The 20,011-nt window shown below is 43.4% G+C and overlaps 1 long non-coding RNA gene across 3 annotated transcripts in view; it reads left to right on the plus strand.

Annotated features, from left to right (window-relative positions):
• Positions 1-1,469: 1,469 nt before the first annotated feature.
• The window catches only part of LOC120409835, a 137,380-nt gene continuing 118,838 nt past the window's right edge, over positions 1,470-20,011 (plus strand). For all 3 annotated transcript variants that reach the window (XR_005601654.1, XR_005601655.1, XR_005601656.1), the window contains exon 1: positions 1,470-1,568. This is a non-coding gene — a long non-coding RNA (uncharacterized LOC120409835). The remainder of the gene's footprint in view (positions 1,569-20,011) is intronic.

Here is a 20,011-nt window from a genome sequence, read left to right on the forward strand (position 1 = left end):
ATGCTCTTTCAGATTCTTACTCATCAGGGAGTGAAACTGCAAGTCTCATCAAGCATGGGGTTATAAAAATGTGCAGACAGAAATACCCTGAGTCTGTAGAAGCTGAGGTTGCTTCTGCCATTTGGCTCATGTAAAGATTCTTCAAATCCTCTTACAGTAAAGGGCTGTAGGACTGATAAAAGTGTGCCTGTCTGTTTTGTAACAAGCATCAAAGAAGCGTTGCTGAGTCACCTTCAGTGTGAGCTCAGTCTTTTTTCACTCCTGAGAGCAGGTGTCAGTCACATGCCTTTTCTGATGCAACTGCTGGTAACTGCTCTGCTGTCACCCATTGTGTCACTTGGCATCATGGGCAGAGTCAGCTGATGATGTGGAGTGAGGGTCATCATCTGATACTAAAATACAAACAAATTCAGATAAACATTACCTCATTGAGGAGAAAGAGGGGGGATGGGTATAATCCAAATGAAAATGGAGAGGATAGGGAAAGTAAAGGGAGGAGGGGAAAAGTCTGCTGCAGGAACATTACTTTACTCTGGGCAGAGTTTTCAGCAGGTTTTGCATCAGCCAAGCACATTCTGTACAGCTAAGCAAAGGCAGAGACAAAAATAGAGTACCCTCCCAGGTGTATATTTGTACAAGCCCTTCTTGGATGAAATGCACCTGAAAAGCATCCTGGAGCTGGGCTCAGACCCAAATTAGACTATGATTCCATGTGTAGATATTCAGCATGATACACTGGCTGCAGCCACTCTTCAGATCAATGCATTTCTCCTCTGCTGGCTCAAAATTCTGGCAACCGATATAGTCTGGATAAGCCTGGTGGGTCAGTATCCACATAAATGCATCTATCCCAACCTTTTCAGGTGTATGTTCATTCAAACCATTTGGAAAATATGTAGATTCCCCCCCTCTTTTACTTTGTCTGTTCTTGGTTAAATGTATTCTAGATGCTCATGGAGAGCATGTTCTTTTCTAGTTCACTGACTTCAGTGGGAGAATTGCCCTGGTAATGAATAGTAAATGACTGATACAGCATGAAAAAATTTGGGCCAAAGTGAGCACTATGTGATTTTATGAGTTTCTTCTTTCTGCAAAATTATTCAGTCAGGGACCACATCTTTTATTAGGTCAGCATTTGGTGGGAATGCTCCCTTTTACCTAGAGGCATTTGTTGAAGAAGAGTTAAAACAGAAAAGTTTTGTCTCATAAAAATATGCATCTGTATGCACATGTGGAGACCAGTGGTTCAAGCTCTTGACCTGTGTGGGACATAGCTCAATTTGCTTTGTCATCAGAGACCACTTTCAGTAGCCTGGTAAGGTCCAGTGACCACCTTGTGTGCCCAGTGTTGTACCATAAGGCAATCACTGCAGCTCAGTACACAGCTCACAGGGAGATTATGTGCTTAGAGTGGGATTCAAAGCAGGTTGTAGCCTAAGCAGGGAACTACAGTGTGTAGCTGAGAGATAACCAGGAGAGAGAGAACTGCAGGGCCTGGGTGGGCAGAGGCAAGATGCATATCTCCAGGGTCCTCACTCCCAATCCAAAGCTGGGACACTACCCCAAAGGTAAATGCTTGCATTCATTTTTTTGAGACCCTAACAAGTCCTGCTTGTTTCCTCTGAAATGGTGGCTAATTTCTTATTGTCACTCCACAACCTTTTTTCCTCAGCCACGCTTTGCACAGTAGTCAGTGGCTGAAACACTAAGGCAGGATGTCAGTGGTCCAGGTTCAAAGTCCCTCCTCTGACTGGGGAAATGCTGTTAATTATCCCCAATTACCAAGCTGGATTTGGGCTATCCTCCAGAGCTCTCACTGAAGCTGTGCAGCTGTAGCGCATAGGATTCAAGAATTCCTGGGACAAAAGAGAACACCAGCAAGGCTGACTATAGTCTCCTTGGAAGGGGGAGAGTTGGGTATTTGTTACTGTCAGTTTAATAGATTTTCCTTGACACAGTCACTGGATGTAGCACACACACTCTGCTGATGGGGCCAGCTAGTAGCTTAGGTAGAGTCTGACTTCTTTGGCTGTCCTTGGAGAAAAAATAAAGGAGAGAGTGAACACTTGCTAGACTACAGGCTTATTCATATGATTATTGGCATTACATTTTAACCGTAATTTTCTGTTGTGAAAATTAGCTTGCTAAGTCAGAAGAGGAGTAAAACTCTTCAACCTCTTCTACAGGCTGCCTCAAACCAGCCGTTCTTCACATAAATCTTTTTTGCACATGTCTAATTTTCAAAGTACTTAATAACCATCTTTTTCTTAGATGAGAGATTTTGAGGACCAAAAAGGGTTGTGGGATTCCTGTGCCTAACCTAGACAAATAGATTCTCTATCTTCTCCAAAAAGTCAGGTGTTCCATCACTGCCAAACACCAAAATGTTTATGATCTACCAGTTCTATGCTTCCCTATCCATTTTTTGCTTCTTCCCAGACTGACTGTTTGCCTTGAGGCCAGCACACCAAGCCAGGACAGAACCATAAGGCAGTGCAGATTGCCATGTTATCTGCTGTCTACCCTTCTACAGCTCAAGGGATGTTTATCTCCTTCTCCGCCTCTGTTCATCTTTGCAGGGGTACCAACTCCATCAATCTGCTCCTGAAAGATGGTTTTAAATGCCAGCAGTTGTCAAAAAAAGTGGGAATAATATAAATGCTTTGTGAGGATACGGCTAGTTTACTGTTGCCTGGAGAGATTCCCTGCCTGTGTTACTGTACTTTGAATTATTCTGAATATCACTGCAGAACTTCTCTTAGCAGCTCTCCTTTCCTGTTATTCTTGCTCACATCTGTTCACTGTAGTAATGGATATTTTTTGGCTGTAAGCAGTTATGCAGCATGACACTTGGCGAATGGATGTCTGTGTGTGCAATAGCTACTGTTTTTTGAAGACTCATTTGGCTCTTGTCCCCTCTGGGTGAAACAAACAAATATATTGCTAGAAACCACTTGCCAGCCTTTCATTGCAACTGCTACCTTTTTGACTGACATTGCTTATGCTTGAGCTCTCCTCTGAACCGATTTCTTTTGGGGAAATCTAAAGGATTTGATTTTAAGCTTCAAATTTATTGCGTGTATGTTTGCTCAATGACAAGTTGTGCTTCTGCTACCTAGTCAATGGCATATCTGTTCTTTGTAAGAAACATGCTGTTTATATGTGATATAATTATTTCCACTAACCGCTCAGAACCCAACTGATCACTCTCACAGCCATAAATGAATCTGTTTGACAACCTGTTCTCTGCACAGTAGGTAGTCTTCCACCCGCCAGCTAATTTATCATTGCATCTGCCTGGCTCTGCCAAGGGATATGTTCTAGTGCATTTATTCTTGTCTCTAAAAGCTTGTGACTGGCCATTATCTTGGGAGGAGACATTCGTAGAAGAACAAAAATTTCATGGTGTATATTTCTGTCTTTCTGAAACTCTTTGTTTGCGGCATCTCAAAGAGATCTCCTCCTTTAGTTGTTTTTGTTCTCTTTTACAGTTTGTACTTCCCAGTAATTGCAGAGACCCCCAGCACCCTGACTGGTTGGCCCAGGCTAGATGAGAATGTTTCTCAGTGTTGGTGAGAAGTGCTTAATTGATATTAACGTGGAGGGAAATGATCTGCTCAGCCCTAGGACAGACGTCATTTGGTACACTTTCCTTCCCTCTAATGCTGTAGTGCTCATGCAACCTGAAAGGACCATCTGTAGATCTTTGAGATTAGTGCAGGCCTGTTTATTATTTGGCTTTTCTGTTGGTTTCCTATCTGTCTGGATCTGCTGAGCTAATTGCCTTGATATATGAATGTCCAGGGTACCTCGGTATCCCAGCAAACAGCAGATTTTTTTAGCACACATTTATTCCTAATTCAAAGTAATTTCAGGAACCTACTGAACTGAGAAGCCACCAAAATGGGAAAACCTTCATCATCCAGACTGCCTGAATCAAGCTCTTCTGCCATGCTGCTAAGCAGCATTTGCATTGTCTGAACTCTTCATTACAGTTTGCATTTTTTTTCTCAGGGTTCAGATTCCACACCTTCCCTGACATGTCTCCCTCCACCAGTTAAAGCCAAAGCTCTGCCTTTGAATTTCACAAAGGTAGCAAAGTTCACAGATGCTGGGACAAGGTCAAAATGGTAGGTGTGACCCACAAGCTGAGGCTTTTTGATCCCCTGTAAAATATGTGTCTTTATTCTTCAGTAGTAGAATCTCCTGTGTTTTAGACTTGTCTTGTCACATACAGAGGAGGATTAACACTACCAGAAGGAAAATTGAAGATGTCACTCAGAAGAATGGACAGGGCAGTAACTTATCAATAAGAGTATCATCCTTGCACCTAACTGACTCCAACACAGAGACATGTCTAGTTTCTACTAATATTTCATAGAACCAGCTGGTACTACTAGATCCAGCCAGTCCCAATGAACTTCATTTTAGCCTTTTTATTAGCTTATAAATGTGATAGGGTTGATGGATACCATTTAATGGAGCACTTTCCACCCTGCTCCTCCCTCCCTTCCCACCCTGAAAAATCTGACATTCATAAATGGAGGAGGTCAGTAATTTGCATCCAGCTGAGTGGCTGTCTGGCTTTAATGAGATGATTTGTAATCATAAGCACTGCACTGCAGTGGTGTCTGGTACAGGGGGAGAGGAACACGTATGCATACTCCAGCTGAGATGAGGAAGAGGTGATGGGAGGGAGGGAAAGCACATGGATCAGAAAAAGGAAGCAAGGATGGAATGACATAAGGAGATCCATTAAATGTAATACAATAATGCTGGCCTGGTTAGCATAAGAAGAGCCAGAGGCTGGCTGATGCAAGCCAGTGAAACTCCTATTACTTAGGGCAGGCAGGCCCTAAGTAATTGCAGGATTGCACTTATCCAGAGCTCTTTAGAGTAGCTGAAAATAACGGGTTTGTTTTTGACAGCTGTAAGCCCTCAGTGCCCTTAATGCATAGATCTGTCCTTCCACTCCTTATATAACAAAAAAAATTTCCAGACCAGGAAGAAAATTCAGGGGCTGAAGACATTATACATTGTGGAGATGGCATGTTCCACTTCAGCTACATTTTCAGCATGTTTTCCTAAAGAAGTGGATCACGTTCTGTCTTTGTGTGTATTCTTCCTCAATCTGATGCATTTTTAACCCACTAGCTCTTTTCATTTCAGTCACACAAAGCAGTAGCAAATTCCTGCAAGTCTCAGACAGGCAGGTAGGAGAGAGATGGAGACTATTAATCCATTCACTGGGGGAAAGACTCAGAAGAGAATCCTTCTGGGAGAGAAAGATTTTTAATTCCCTGACTTTGATAAAAGCGTCGTTTGGCATCTGTTTCAGATCAGACAGCCACGAATCCACCACAGGCACAAATCCATAGCAAGCCAGGCTGAGCTGGCTCTCCTGCACATACAACTACTTTCTCTGGCTGACTGTGAGAATTTTACACCTCTCTAAGACTATCTTTCCCTTGTCTCCAGGGTTTCTTTCCTCTGTAGTAGCAATTCTCTGAGATCGTCACACGATACTTTTTCATTAGGCATCCCAGCTGTGGAGGACTAGGTTCCTTTAACCATGTCTCCAGCTGTCTTGAGTTATTCTGCAGTAGGCCAGCTGGACCAGTGTAGTTTTTCTTACAGCTGCAGTGGAGTAGCTTGGATCAGCTTTAAGGCTGTTATTTTTAAATTCATTAACTGCTTCATGTTATTAAAAAAAAGAAAAAAAAAAAAAAAAGGAAGCAATTGTGCAAACTGATCAGTTTGGCTACAATCTGCATCCAAGGAGAAGACATTGACTTGAGGCAGGGGGGCTGTTGGTTTGGCCTCACTTGCAGTGCAGGATAATGTTGTTCAGCCCACAGCCCTTTATGAGGGGAGGAATCTCCAGCACAGCCTGCAGTCACATCATACCAAGAGACTTTCGGTCCTTATTCATCTCACCTTTCTCAGTCACGAACTCGCATCATCCCCTTCCTCATCTGACCCTGGAGCATGAACATCCATCCTTCCAGGCAAAAAAGAGCTTTTCTCTCCCCCTCTCCTGAGCTCCTTCTGTAAAACATACACGCTTCATATGCGTCCTTCTCTGCAGATGTCTGTAACTCTGCAACATAATCCTTCCCTCCTCTTCCCTGGGGAGACACGTTACCCCTATGTTAAGTACAGAGGTTTAAGTTACAGGGATGTGTGGGTGGCCTTCACAAATTGTGCCAGTAAGATGTTTCTCAACCAGATTTTCAGTTCTGACAGAAAAAGCAACACAACTCTACCCAGCATGCATAAAACAATAGTTGACCTTCGAGACAGACGGTGTCTTCAGTAGCACCAGGGAAAAAGCTTCCTCTAGGTAAGATGGATATCCCTATAGATGGTTCTTTTTGAGAAGAGCCCTGTCCTGGAAGCAAATCTCCCAACTTCTCTGCACTTTCCAGGCTACCTAATCTCATAAGCAGGTCTGCGAGCTGACAGTATCTCCCACAGCTTTTTCACAGAAACACCAACTTCTTTGCCAGGTCCTTACACAGTACCAATCTACTGTGCTATGTAAGCAATGTATCATCTGTCAGAAAGGAATTAGTTGTGTGTAGTCTTAATGTTAAGAACATAAATAAACTGTAGATTGAAAAAAAGGTCATGAGGAGGGAAATTCATTTTTACTGTCTCTCTAATGTACCATGTCTCCTCTTTGTCCAGGGACTATCCCACAGATGATCACCTCTTGGCCAGCAGTGCACTTTAGTGGTATCGTTCAAGCTAAGAAAAACCTTGAAACATTCACTGGGCCCGTTTTATTATTTTCCCAATCATGTTTCCTTGACTTGACTTGTCCTGTCCCTTTGATCAATAGCAGACGTCACCCAGCATGTGACATGTTTTGGATTGATTTAGAGTACTTCTAAACTTCTAAATCACTTTGCTGAGCTTCCTCTCTTTGATGTTGTTGGCAATGGATAAGGTCTTAGGCTGGGATTTTCAAAGGACACAAAACTAAAGAGTCCAGAACACTTAAAGCTCTTCAGCCCCTGTTGAAAATCACAGGTAAAGAGTGCAAGAAATTTACTTGCTTTCAATTATAAGGTTTTCAAGCACTTTTAAGGGGCACATAGTTGCTTTATGGGGTTTTCAGAGGTGCCTTTCAGAAGTTGTGTGCTTAGGCATATTTGGAAATCCTATTAGAAGCCATTCAGCATCTTTATATGCCTAAATTCCTTTAAAGCCTGACTCAGCATACTGTGATACTCTTCTGTGTGTGTGAGAGCAACAGCATAAAGAGCAGGCTCTCAGTGAATGACTGATGCTGTATGAATGTGTGGAATACAAGCCAAATCCCAAATGCAAGGGCTCATATGTTGCAGTCATATAACCCAGCCACTTGTGTCTTCAGCAGTTGTCACAGCAAAGCTGTCATTTCCTAGTTTAAGAGTGTTTATCACATCCTTATCCTTGATACACACTCCGGGAGGAGGAAGGATTCACGAAGCAAGTGGAGGAAGGATTCATGAAGGAATCAACTTCATCAAACTGAGCAATGAGAATGCTCCCAGCAGTGGCCTCTGTCTGTTTGGGTATGTGGAATGGATAGCTGGAGTTCCTCACATAATTTAGGTTACATTACCATTTTTCAAGAAAAATCCACAATCTGGATTCAGTTTGCATAAATATGAGCTTCAAAACCAAAGTCTAAAACATCTCATTCCATTCTTACCAACTTCCAGCTGAAGGATATTTCTGATTATGAATTGTAATGGTGGAAAATATTGACTGATTCAATGGGAGCAAGAGTGAGAGACAGACACACAGACCATTTCCGAGGAGATATATCCTGTTTCCTATGAGCTTTCTTATTAAAATTATCCCAGTATATACATTCTCTATTCAAGCATGAAGTGCTCATTACAAGTCTCTACATGAATAATGTACACTTAAAATGATTCTCTGTTCCATAAATATTGATCTTGGTTAATAACTGACTGTGGGATTCTATGTCTTCTCCTCTGAACACTACTGACTGAGGGTCTGGACTCTTCCCTTCCCATGCTGTTTCTTTCCCTTCACTCCTGTATTTTTTCCAAGAAGATATTATACTGATAATATCAGTTTAATGATGACACAAATTTGGACCGGAGTATACAGCAACTCCTCCACCCGTCCCAGTTCTTGCTTAGTGTCCCTGGTGATTTAATAGGAAATTGTGTGTGTGTGGGGGGGGGGGAATTAAAAAAAAATTCCCTTTCTAATTTAATGTGTGATTTCTCTGCTGGTTTTTGCTGCAGTCCTTGTCCATTTTTGCTTTAACGTTTAGTTAACATTATTACAGTAAAATACATCTATCAGTCACTTTGTGAGACCAGTTCATGAAAAGAGTTTCAAAGAGCAGTATATGGACCATATTTGCTGCTCAAACTGCAGTGGACCCAAGACACTCCTTGTATATGAAGCTTCCCAACCTCATGCTTGATAAATCTGTACTGCCTGTACTGAGCATTTGGAAGATTCTACAGATTCATGGAGGAAGAAAAGCTGAATGATCCTAGAATGGTGCCTGGCAGAGTTCAGGTTTATTATGTCAACTTCAGCCAAGACTCCAGAACTGTGCCTCTGCAGGCCCTCACTCTGCAGCTTTTAGGCTGGGTGTACAGGAAAAATTACTCTTACTTCATACACCAACATACCTTTTATATCTATCTAGAACGAGTTGTCCATACAGCTTTGCCTGGGCTTCATACATTAGATGGAAACTGCAAGCAAAGATAAAATGTGCTGAATATCCTGTCTGTGGTATTCAGGTACCAGGGAGAAGAGAGGAAAGCTTTGATAGCAACACTATGAAAAGATTTCATCACGGTGTTTTATCCTCTAAACTCTGACAGAATTTTCCTCTTTTGGACGTTCTGAAAATATGTGTTACTAAAAATGCTGTGGTTGTTCCTATAGTTCCCAAATTTTCCTCTGGTGACAGAGTTATAGCCACTCCATGTGGGAGCTGAGAAAAAATTTCTACTACTTATCTTCTTTCACTCTCAGCCTTTGCAATTCTTAGCCCAATGGCTCCTTGCTTTGAGAGAGAGAGATATGGAGGATGCTGTCCAACAAGCAATATCTATTTATGGAGACAGTGAATACACAATGAGTTAGGAGACGGTGACCAAAATGTGCAGCATTGTTTGTGGGTCCTTGAGGACCAATAAAAATAATAGAACTGCAACTGTAAATAGCTTATTACAAACATCCAATTTCTATGCTTGGAATTCAGGACTCTGTCCAGACCATAAAATTAATCCTCATTGCCTGCTGAACCTTGGAAGCCGGATTCCTCTGCCAAAGGTCACTCAGTTCTCAGTGGTGGCATCAGGGCTGATTTGTTTCGGCTCTGTGCGTAAACATTTGCTCTGCTTGGTTACAGGCTGGAATCGCATGAAGATCATTGGAAAACAGGGTGAAGTGCCACAGCCCCTTCATAGCTAAGGATTTCACCTCAAGGAAAGGCACATGAAAGGACCTAGGTACTAAAATTGACATATCCTGTGATGGGTAATATAAGGAGAATGCCAAAAAGGTTTTGCCTCAGGCTAATACTTGAAATTATTGGTGAAGGAATGAGGAGAATTTGTAATCATAGCTAAGGATAGATGTGGTAAAATATGCTTTATGTTCAAAGCTGGTTTTAATTTTTACTATGCTAAAAATGATAATGTCTTTAATACATTTTCAAGTATTTAAGATTTTCAATTATTGGGTATTAATCGAGAATATTTAGAAATGCCTAAAGGGGCCAAGCTGAGATGTTGATTTTTTTTTGCATAGATTTGCACTGATGTCACATGCACAGATAAAAACTTGTTGTAACGCTGTTTGCATCATCATTTTAGTTTGATTTTCAAGTGTGTTCCTTCCTCTGTAGAATGAATCATACATCCTATAAACTGCTTTAATATCTCTGGTGGTGGTATCCTGACCCATAAGAGAAATGAACCAGTAACCCCCTCTTACTCCTCTCTTATAGGTCATCATGTAATTGTATACTCAAACTTTTAATTTAAAGTTGTACTGGAAGCAGTGTTTGACATAGTTGTGTGGACCTTTTCTGGGTCTTTCACAGTAGCATAGTCCCTAAGGGAATAAAAGGGATGTAGATACACCCTCCTGAATTAAAGTCCTGTGTTGCTACCACTGCAATCTCTTGATAAGACCTTTTGTTCCCCATCATGGTCTTGTCCTAGGAAGAAAAAAAAAAAAAAAGAAAAAAGAAAAAAAAGAAAGAAGTGCAGAAGCTCAGGGCTGAGCTGCTGAGCTACAATGCTCTGCTGTTACACCAAGGATGATGTTTCTTATCCTATACCCCCATCCTCTCCCTTAAAGCACAAAACCAGCCAAAGACTCGCTCAAAATTCAGTGTTGGCCATGAGGCCTTCAGAGATGAGACTGAAGGTATGGACATGCCTCCTGGCAAGTGAGTGGGATGCTCTAACACAAGTCCACTCACCAAATGGCACTTATCTCCAGGCTTCTGGGAGATTTCGCCTCTGTCTGTGTCCAAATGGGCTGGTATTAGTATAATTGTCACTTGTCAGTTGATAACAAAAAGGTAGAAATTCACACAGATCTGTTGTGAAGCCCAAGTGTTAGCAGCCCGCCTCAGGGCTGGTAATACCAGTAAAAGTTTGGCAGTGGCACAGAAGGTACATGGAAGGTTTCATGTTCAGCTTAACCTACACTATCAACAATGCCAAATGGGAAATAGGTGAAAAACTCAAAGATGTTCTCATTAGTTAATTATATGAACTGCAGTTTTACACCAGAAATCAGTGTCCCCTGTTGCTTGACAGACATTGGTAGATCATTTCCTGTTGTCCCTGTACAAGGGACCAGGTGCAGCCTATCCTGGTTGGTACAATCCCAAACACACTGTAAGTGTGCACATCTGCTCGTGTAAGTGGACAGACCTCTTCTGACACCTCTAGGCTCCAAGCCAGCAAAGAGGGCTGCCCATTAAGGCCTCCTTTTATAACTGGAACGTAAAACATCCATCTGAGCTGCAGTTGGTACTTGTGGGAAGTACTTCCCACTCTGCAGGGCTGTGAGCAAGAAGGCAGAGTTGGGCTCTGCTACTGCCAAGCTGGGCATGGGGAGAAGTCCCTTTCCCTCATCTTCACCTTCTCCCTCCCTCTCTTGTGGTCTGTGAGCAGAGGAAATCCTGTCTCATCCTGCTTGTATGTGCACTGCTCTGCAAAATATGGTCTTGATCACATCTGTGGTTTACAGGCTTTATTATAGTACATAGAAACAATGGGAGTTTTATTACCCTGAATGTATCATTTCTGTTTGAATGCACCCTCAGCATGGTGTTCTGACTATGGGCTTGCTGAAAGACGCTCACATAGTAATTAAAAATTGCTAATACTGCTAATGTTGTTCAGAGCATAATTCCACATCAAAACTCTGCTTGGCTTTTGGGGCCTTTTAAACATCCAAGTTTTATCCCACTTCAATTCATCTTCTGAGCCTCTTCTCCACAGTGGATCAAACCAAGGGCCTGAATCCAACCATACTCTGAATGAAGCTCCAGACTGTATAGCTTCAAGTCATCTTCCTATGTATGAAATTGTGTGCAGTACTGCTTTGTGGAACAGAAGTCCTTGGTCAAGTGCTTTTGTGCTCTATCATGAAGAAATGCAATAAAACCAACTTTTCCAGTTGCTTTAAAATCTATGTTTATTATAGCCCCAAAACTTCATACCCTGGGGATAAAACTGGTAAGTCTCACTTCCCAGTAGAAGTTTGTCCCAAGTAGAGCTGAGAAAGACATTCACACCAGGACCCAAAATATGGTTGTCACCAGAGAATTCCATCACATTCTACAAACGAGGGTACCACTCTGCTTTTTCCCCTCTTTCAGAGACAGGAACTACAGCCTGCAGCTCTCAAAGTCAAGTTAAAATCTTTCTGCCTGCCTCTTTCAGATTACTGCTAATTACCACAGTGATGAGCTGATTTTCATAAAAGCTCAGTTCCTATTTTGGCACAGAGCTAACTGGTTAGAAGTCCTAAGAACTGTGTACACTGATTACCGGTCTTTTTCAAAATCTGTCACAGTGGGAGCTGCTAGTTTGTGAACACTTGTGAAAATCTCTCCTCACATTAGCAACATTAGCAAAAGCTTTAGCATCTGGTGCTGAGCTCTGGTGAGGGCCTGAATATGGCCATTTTTTGTCAAAATCAGAGGTTTCTCAGTGGAAAACTGAGGTTGAACTCTATGGTTTGACTCAGGTGTAGTACAGTCTTTGGAGGCTGTAGTGGGTTAACCCTGTCTGGATGCCAGGCACCCACCAAAACCTCTCTATCACTCCCCTCTGCAACAGGGGAGAGAAAATATAACTAAGGGTTCAGGGGTTAAGACAAGGACCAGGAGAGATCACTCACTAAATACCATCACAGGCAAAACAGACTTGAATTGGGGATATTAATTGAATTTATGACTAGCAAAATCAGAGCACGATAATGAGAAGTAAAATAAGACCTTAAAACCACTTTCACCCTATCCCTCCCTCCTTCCCACCCCTACCTTCTCCCCCAGCAGTACAGGGAGATGGGAATGGGGTTTACAGTCAGTTCATCACAGGTTGTTCCTGCCAGTGCTTAGGGAGAAGAGTCCTTTCCATGCTCCAGCATGGGGTTCCTCCCATGGGAGACAGTCCTCCACAAACTGCTGCAACGAGTCCATCCCACAAGCAACAGTCCTCCACAAACTGCTGCAATGTGGGTCACTCTTCCAAGGGGTGCAGTCCTGCAGGAACAGGCTGCTACTGTGTGGGTCCCCCCAGGGTCACAATTCCTACCAGGAAACCTGCTCTAGTGTGGGGTCCTCTCTCCATTTGTCTGCAGGTCCCTGCCATGGACCTCCCATGGGGTCACGGCCTCCTCTCAGGCATCCCCCTGCTCTGCTGTGGGACGCCTCCATGGGCTGCAGGTGGATATCTGCATCCCTGGGGATGTCCATGGGCTGCAGGGGTACAGCTGCCTCACCATGGTCTTCACCACGGGCTGCAGGGGAATCTCAGCTCTGGTGCCTGGAGCATCTCCTGCCCCTCCTTCTCCACTGACCCTGGTGTCTGCAGAGTTGTTCCTCTCACATGATCTCACCTCACTCTTCTCTGGCTGCAATTACATTTGCACAATACCTTTTTTTCTTCTTAAGTATGTTATGACAGAGGTGTTTCCATCATTTCTAACTTAACCAGCAAGGCCCAGCCTTGACCAGCAGCATGTCTGTCTTGGAGCTGCCAGGGATTGGCTCTGACAGACACGGAGGAAGTTTCTGGCAGCTTCTTACAGCAGTGGTGTCCATAGCCCCCACTACCAAAACCTGGCCATTCAAACCCAATACCTCATTTCATATCACTGCTCTATCAGTAGGATACTGTCTGTTTCTCTCTTCTCTGTTATCTTAACTTTTCTTTTTAACATGGGGAAAAATTTTCTTGGCATTCCATCTAGCCTTGATCAGCCAGGAAGTGTTGACTGTGTTGCACTTTTACTGCATTAATTCTGTCAACCTAATATGAGGATAAACTCAAATTTGCTGGTAAACATACCTAGGGCACACAGAAATCAGCTCTACCAAGCTACAAGCATGTAATTTCTAATGAATCTTTTGACTATGCATACTCTGTGTGTCCTCTCCATCTCATAAACCAAAAATAGGAGCTGCCTTTTCCACAGGGAAACTGGCATTGCATCTGTTGAAGCAAGAGGTTGTTTCCAAAGAGTATTATGAAAAGCAGTTTATCTGAGCTATGGTCAATGTATCATCCTTCTCTCACTTTTTGAGCCATTTTTTTGAGAATGATGAATTGTAGTCATCACTGCATCCAATTAATTTTTCCTCAGCTGGTTCTTATAGTGTGTTTGTACCAAATGTCCTCTAACAGCTGATAAATCATCCCTGAGTGGCTGCAGAGGCAGCAGCAGTGACATACACTGGACTGACGACAGGAATGTGCCACACCATGTCTCTCATCCCCTTTTACTGGAAAGAATTTTGTGACCTTTGGTGGCATTTGCAAGAAGCCATTTTATACTGATGTTCCATGGCTCTATTGATCTCTGTGTAGTATTAATCTTAAACAAACAGGCCATATAATTTATGTAAACTCCATAGGTAATTAAATTCCTTCCAGCAAAGGTCAGGGCAGAATATTTAAGATTTCATTTGAATAGAAATTACAGTTAGAAATGAAGGGGGAAAAAAAAGAGGGAAAGGAAGAAATTTGGAGCTTGTCATATCAATTATCACAGTGTAACTAAGAGGAATCAAGTTACTTCTCAAGGGCTAAGATTCAGTCTTCATCATCTGCACACTCAGTTTGGGAATGTTGTTGGGGCCCTCCCCCCTGCCGTGGGGTCCTGGGAGAGGGGCCCTGAGGGGAGAGAGACGGGGTTTCCCTGCTCCTGGTCAGCCTCGTTCCCCATTGGTTGGTTTGTGTTCCCCTGCGCGGGCAAGGACCCTCGGGTTCCGTGATTGAGCAGTTCCTCGGCAGAGGTCCGGCCATGCAGCTGGAGAAATAAACATCTCTGAAACATCTATCAAGAACCGGTCCATATATAGTTCTTTTCCATGGGCCTCGTTGTCTGATACGCGTGTTGCAGTATCCCCACTGTAAAAATGGTGGTTAATGTGAGCAGAACGATCCCCGATCCCTAAGGACAGGGACTGATTTGTGAGTAAACTCTGGATTCCTCTTCTTGTTTTTGTTTTGCTATTCCATATATAAATTATGGAGGAACCGTGGAAAGACTCTTGGCTCTCCAAGCTGCATATGGACATTTATCTTAAACTTGAAAAGATTCTTGAACAATGATTTGTAAATTTTAGCTTAATTCAAGCTCAAAAGGAACTGAAACACTTCCTGGCATGGCTATTTAAGAACTTTTTCTATGTTTCTTGGGATTTGATTCTTATCAAAGACTTTTGGAAAACCGTTTGGACACAGTTAATTTCTGAGTCAAAATATATGCCGATGGAAGAATATCTTCGTGAATATTATTTAATTACCGAGACTGCTGAGCAATGTCAGCTGTGTCCTGGCAAAGGGAAGCGTGCCTCAGAGTCCGTGTGACCCAGGCCACGTGCACCGAGCGCTCTGCGAGCAGCAGTGAGGCAGTTCCCGTGTGTGGGTGGAGCCACGCGAGCTGCAGTGTTGGCAACGGAGCGAGGCGTGGTGGGAGTGGGGTGATCCGGCGGTGCCCGCCCGGCCCCGCGCAGTGCGTGGTGGAGCGAGCCCCGTGAATGCCCAACCAAGAGGGGCAGCGCGTGGGCGGTGGCTGGCGGCGCTGGCGGTGGAGCGGAGCCGCACCCAGCCGAAACACACGCTGGAGCAGGGTGTGGGGAGGTCATTGCTCGGGCCCTGGCTGAGACGTGGGTGCAGCCTCAGGCAGTGGCAGCACAGCTGAGGGCAGAAGCAGTGGAGCGCAGAGAGCTGAGCGGCGCTGCCCAGCCCGGCCCACGCGGCCCCGAATGTGACCCTGGGAAGAGCGCGCAGGCACGAGCAGCCCTGGCGGCCCCAGCAGCCCTGGCAATTCCAACACGGGAGTGAGCGAAAGCAAAAGAGAAAGCAGAAATGCAGCAAGACAGAAAACAGCAGCCACTCGGAAAAAGGAAAAAATCACCATAGCTAAGGTTTTAGGAATAGTAAAATGGTATAATGTTAAACAAAATTATGGTTTTATAACAAGATGTGACAACCAAGAAGACATATTCGTTCATAGAACTGCTATTAAAAAGAATAACCCTGAAAAATACATCCCAAGCTTGGGAGATGGCGAGGTGGTAGAGTTAAAATAGTGCAAGGTAGAAAAGGGTTACAAGCAGCAGAGGTCACTGGGCCTCATGGTGTTCCTGTAAAAGGCAGTATATATGCTAAAAATTGTAGTCATGTTAGAGAATATCTCCATTATAGGCCCCCCCTACAGTCTCCCTTTCCTAATCCCACCTTTCCCTTTTACCCTATATCCTATTACCCCCAGTGTATTCCAAATCCGTTTTTCACCCCATGGCTTCCCTATACAATTCCCTTTCCCTACAACTCCTCTCTGATGCCAAAGGGGGAATGAAAAGGGGGAGGGAAGAAATTAAACTCTCTCCTGCCTCAGTTTCCCCAAAAAAACATGCCCAGAGAGTCCTGTCTCCCTTCTGTCAGCCTTAAGATGTTCCAAAGAATCTGTTTGGACATTTAAAGACTCAGGAGGGTGGCTTATTTTATTTTGAAACTGTTCTTGTTATGTTTATCCAGTTGTTTTCAATGTTAAGTTTAAATCTCTTTTGTTAAAAATAAATGGGTGAAGTGTCGGGGTCCCTTCCCCCCTGCCATGTGGTCCTGGGAGAGGGGCCCTGGGGGGGAGACACGGGGTTTCCCTGCTCCTGGTCAGCCTCGTTCCCCATTGGTTGTTTTGTGTTCCCCTGTGTGGGCAAGGACCCTCGGGTCCCGTGATTGCGACAGTTCCTCAGCAGAGCTCCGGCCATGCGGCTGGAGAAATAAACATCTCTGAAACATCTATCAAGAATTGGTCCATATATATTTCTTTCCACTGGCCTTGTTGTCTGATACATCATGTTGCAGTATCTGCACTGTAACAGAATGTTTGCCTAGAATGACTTATAAATAACTTTAAGAAATGCTCAAATAGTTCTAATGGATGATGTTCTAATGAAAACATCACCTTTTTTTCAAAGAGAACTGAGATTCTTCATCTTAAATGAACAAAGCATATCTTTGTAAGGGACCATGACTAGTATCCACTCTTCCTTCACCAAGATCTCAAGACCCATGGAGAGCATGTTTACCTCCAGCTTCACAAATCTTTGTATTTCAGTGTTCAGGCTGGTCTTCTACCAGAATAATATGTGTTCATTGTGCAAGTCCAGATGCTCTTATTGAATGCATAGTTTCTGAGAAAGGACACTGAACAAAAACTACTTCATGACAAGATTTCATGCTTTGAATATTGTCTTTTTTTGCTTGATACGTCCCAAATTATCAGAATGTTTTGTCATCTTTGGGAAAGGCTTGCATAATTTCTACTACTTATCTGATGAAATAGTCTATCCCTGGTCTCAGCAGAGGACTATCACAAGACTGAGAGAGGACCTAGGCTGGGCACGGAGATGTTCAGCTGGTGAAAACCTGGGAGCAATCCAATCTACGGAGAAGGTTTCAGCAAGTGCCACAGTCACTGCCTCCTCCAGCTGAGAAGAGTTCACTTTTACAGAGATGGCTGGGGTATAAAATACTCTCAGTTACAGAATAGCATAAGGGGTACAGGTAGGATTTTTCAGAGTAATTCTTTATTGTCTTTTTCCACCCCCTACGGTCTGTAAAGGCTGTTGTGAAATGGGGTGGAGGCTGATCATCACTGAGAAATGTAATCCTGGTCTCATCTTAGTGCATGCATTGCCACACCCCAATAATTTGCAGAAATTATTGTGTAAAAGCACGTGTCCCCATTCAGCAAGTGGTGACCACTAGGAATTCAGGAGCAAAGAGCACCTGCAGCTGCATCTTAAACGCTGGCTGCCCACTGCTCTGAGGCAGCCGCAGCAGTGGGCAGCCTCCCACTACTCCCATCACAGTAGCATCTGCATCACCAGCTTTGCAGCAGCATCTTCCATCTTGCAGCTGGCTGCCTTCACTCAGTCAGAGGCCCATCTGCCTCCACACTGCCTGTCTCTGTTACTGATATGATTGAAATCACATCTGCTCCTCCACTGACTGGTGCTCTCATTGTGACTGCAGTGTCATACACTCTTGTGCTTTCTGCTGCTACTGCCATAATGTCACAGGCATCTGACTCGGGTTTTGACACAGTTGCTTAAAACCTCTGCTTCTGTGCTTACCTGGGGACACAAGGGTAGCTGGGCTGATATGAACCAAAGATTGATCTATACCCATGTTTCTCTACCAGCGGCCATCTCCACACACTAAGAGGGAAGATGTAGGCACTCTTCAATAAGCAGATGTGGGAAGATTGATGCTGATCTTTCCTTGCTTCTGCAGTTGGTGCAGCAACTATAGTGTTAGCTGGGATTTGGGACAACTAGGTTCAGATTCTGCCTCACAACCAATTTATTCTATTACTTAGGCATAGCTCTGTTGTGGAGTTTTACATTTCATGTCACCAATGCCTGTTTTCTGGTGGTTGGTTTTCACTATGAAAAGAAACCTAAGCATCTTTGTCCTAAAGTTCCCCATGCAACGAATGAGGAAAGTTACAAGAATTTGTAATTTTCTAGAGAGTTGCAGCACAGGGAAAATACTTCCCCATAGGAAATGGAAATGACATGGGCACCTTCTTTCATGAAGGTGAAACCATCCCCTGGAGGGATGTGCCTGTTTCTTTCCAAAATTAAAGAGGATTCAGTCCTTTCCCAAAAAACAGCTGACATGCAAGTGCTCACATTCCCCTCTGGTTGCAATGGCAGCACTGAAAAAAAGTAACAGAAGGAAGAGAATTCAGTGGGTTTTGGCTGTCAGTTTGAAATAATGTCTTCCCATCCCCCCTCCACCAGAAGATTGCCTCAAAATCAATAAGGAGGTGGGTCTGTGTGGGGAATTTTCTCGTCTACAAGCTCTGCATACAGTGCTTAAAAATTCAACAGGTGAGAGGGGAAAGGGCTGGATCACTCTTAGTCAGTGAAGAAGAAATCTGAGTTGGGATGTTTATCATCTGCTATGGCTCCCACAAGTAGTAATGGTGATATTTATATAGAACAACAGCTTCAGATTAAAAAAAAAAAAAAAAAGAGAGAGAGGAAAAGAACTAGTGCTGTAACTCTGCTCTGAAGGACTACTGTTACAGGACAAGGAAGAGCATTAGCTGGTGAAATCCTATTGCTGGTTATTCAATGTGTTCACAGGTTTTCCCAGTAAATCTCTGCCATGTACTAAAACTCCCCTGTTTACTCACAGAATTACAGAAACAAATTGAACTTTCTTGTAAGTAATCATACTTCCAGGCCAAAAGCTCAGCTCCTCACACATGTCCCCCTCAGGCCTCTCTTCACTGACATATGCTGTCACACCCAGTATTCTTTATTGCAAGCTTCAATCCAAAAGTCATACAGCCATGTTGGCATGCTCTGCTAGAGAAATAAGTCACTCTGGTTGAGCCAATAAGTCCTGAGAAGAGGCTGGGCTCCTCAGCTCAAGCACAGCCCTTGCAAATATATTGATTTATGTTCAGACTCTTGGGTTTATGGCCCCTAATGTGTCATTCAGCTCATACAAATCTATACAGGTCTGTCCTGGAATATTTGTAAGACTTTGCTGACTCATTAGTAGAATACCTCAGCATATCATAGGATGTCTCCTTCCCTCTCCTTCTCCCTCTCTCTCTCCCCTCCTCATTACAGTTCTAGTCCCAGCTCCCTGTAGATGTTCTATTATGGTACACTACTCCGTCACACCCATTGCAGTGGATGCTGTGGGAAGTTTGGGATGGTGCAGTCTGACGCTGATGAGTCAGGCGGCCCCATGCTTACCGAGCTCAAGACATTTCAGAATCCTTCTTGAAGGCAGCAGGCTCTGTCTGGGTGCTTACATTTCAATAATTGTGTAATACTTGCAGAATCAGGACTCCAATCTGCCATCAAAATGATCTGCACAAGCAGCTGGTCTCATGCCTGTCTAGTCAAACTAGACCAAACCTCTGAACCTTTTGAGGCTCGCCCATTGCTAATAATTAATGTTTCACTTTGATAAAGCTGACATTTGGTTTATAAAGGCAGACTAATAAGCTCCAAGAAGGCTTAGAAATCCTATCGAGTAACGTGTTGCATTACAAATCTTAAAAATTACTCTAAAAATTAACATAATCTACTGCTGGGCACGTTATTATATTAATGTGATTGGAAGTGTGACCTCTTTTTGCTAACTTTCCAAGTGACCCCAGTAAATCTGTGGCATTTCTACATGTGTTAGAAATAACTATTTTTTACAGACCTGTAAAAATATAAGATAGA

Source organism: Corvus cornix, chromosome 2, assembly GCF_000738735.6.
Source record: "Corvus cornix cornix isolate S_Up_H32 chromosome 2, ASM73873v5, whole genome shotgun sequence".
In the NCBI taxonomy this organism is placed as follows: Eukaryota; Metazoa; Chordata; class Aves; order Passeriformes; family Corvidae; genus Corvus; species Corvus cornix.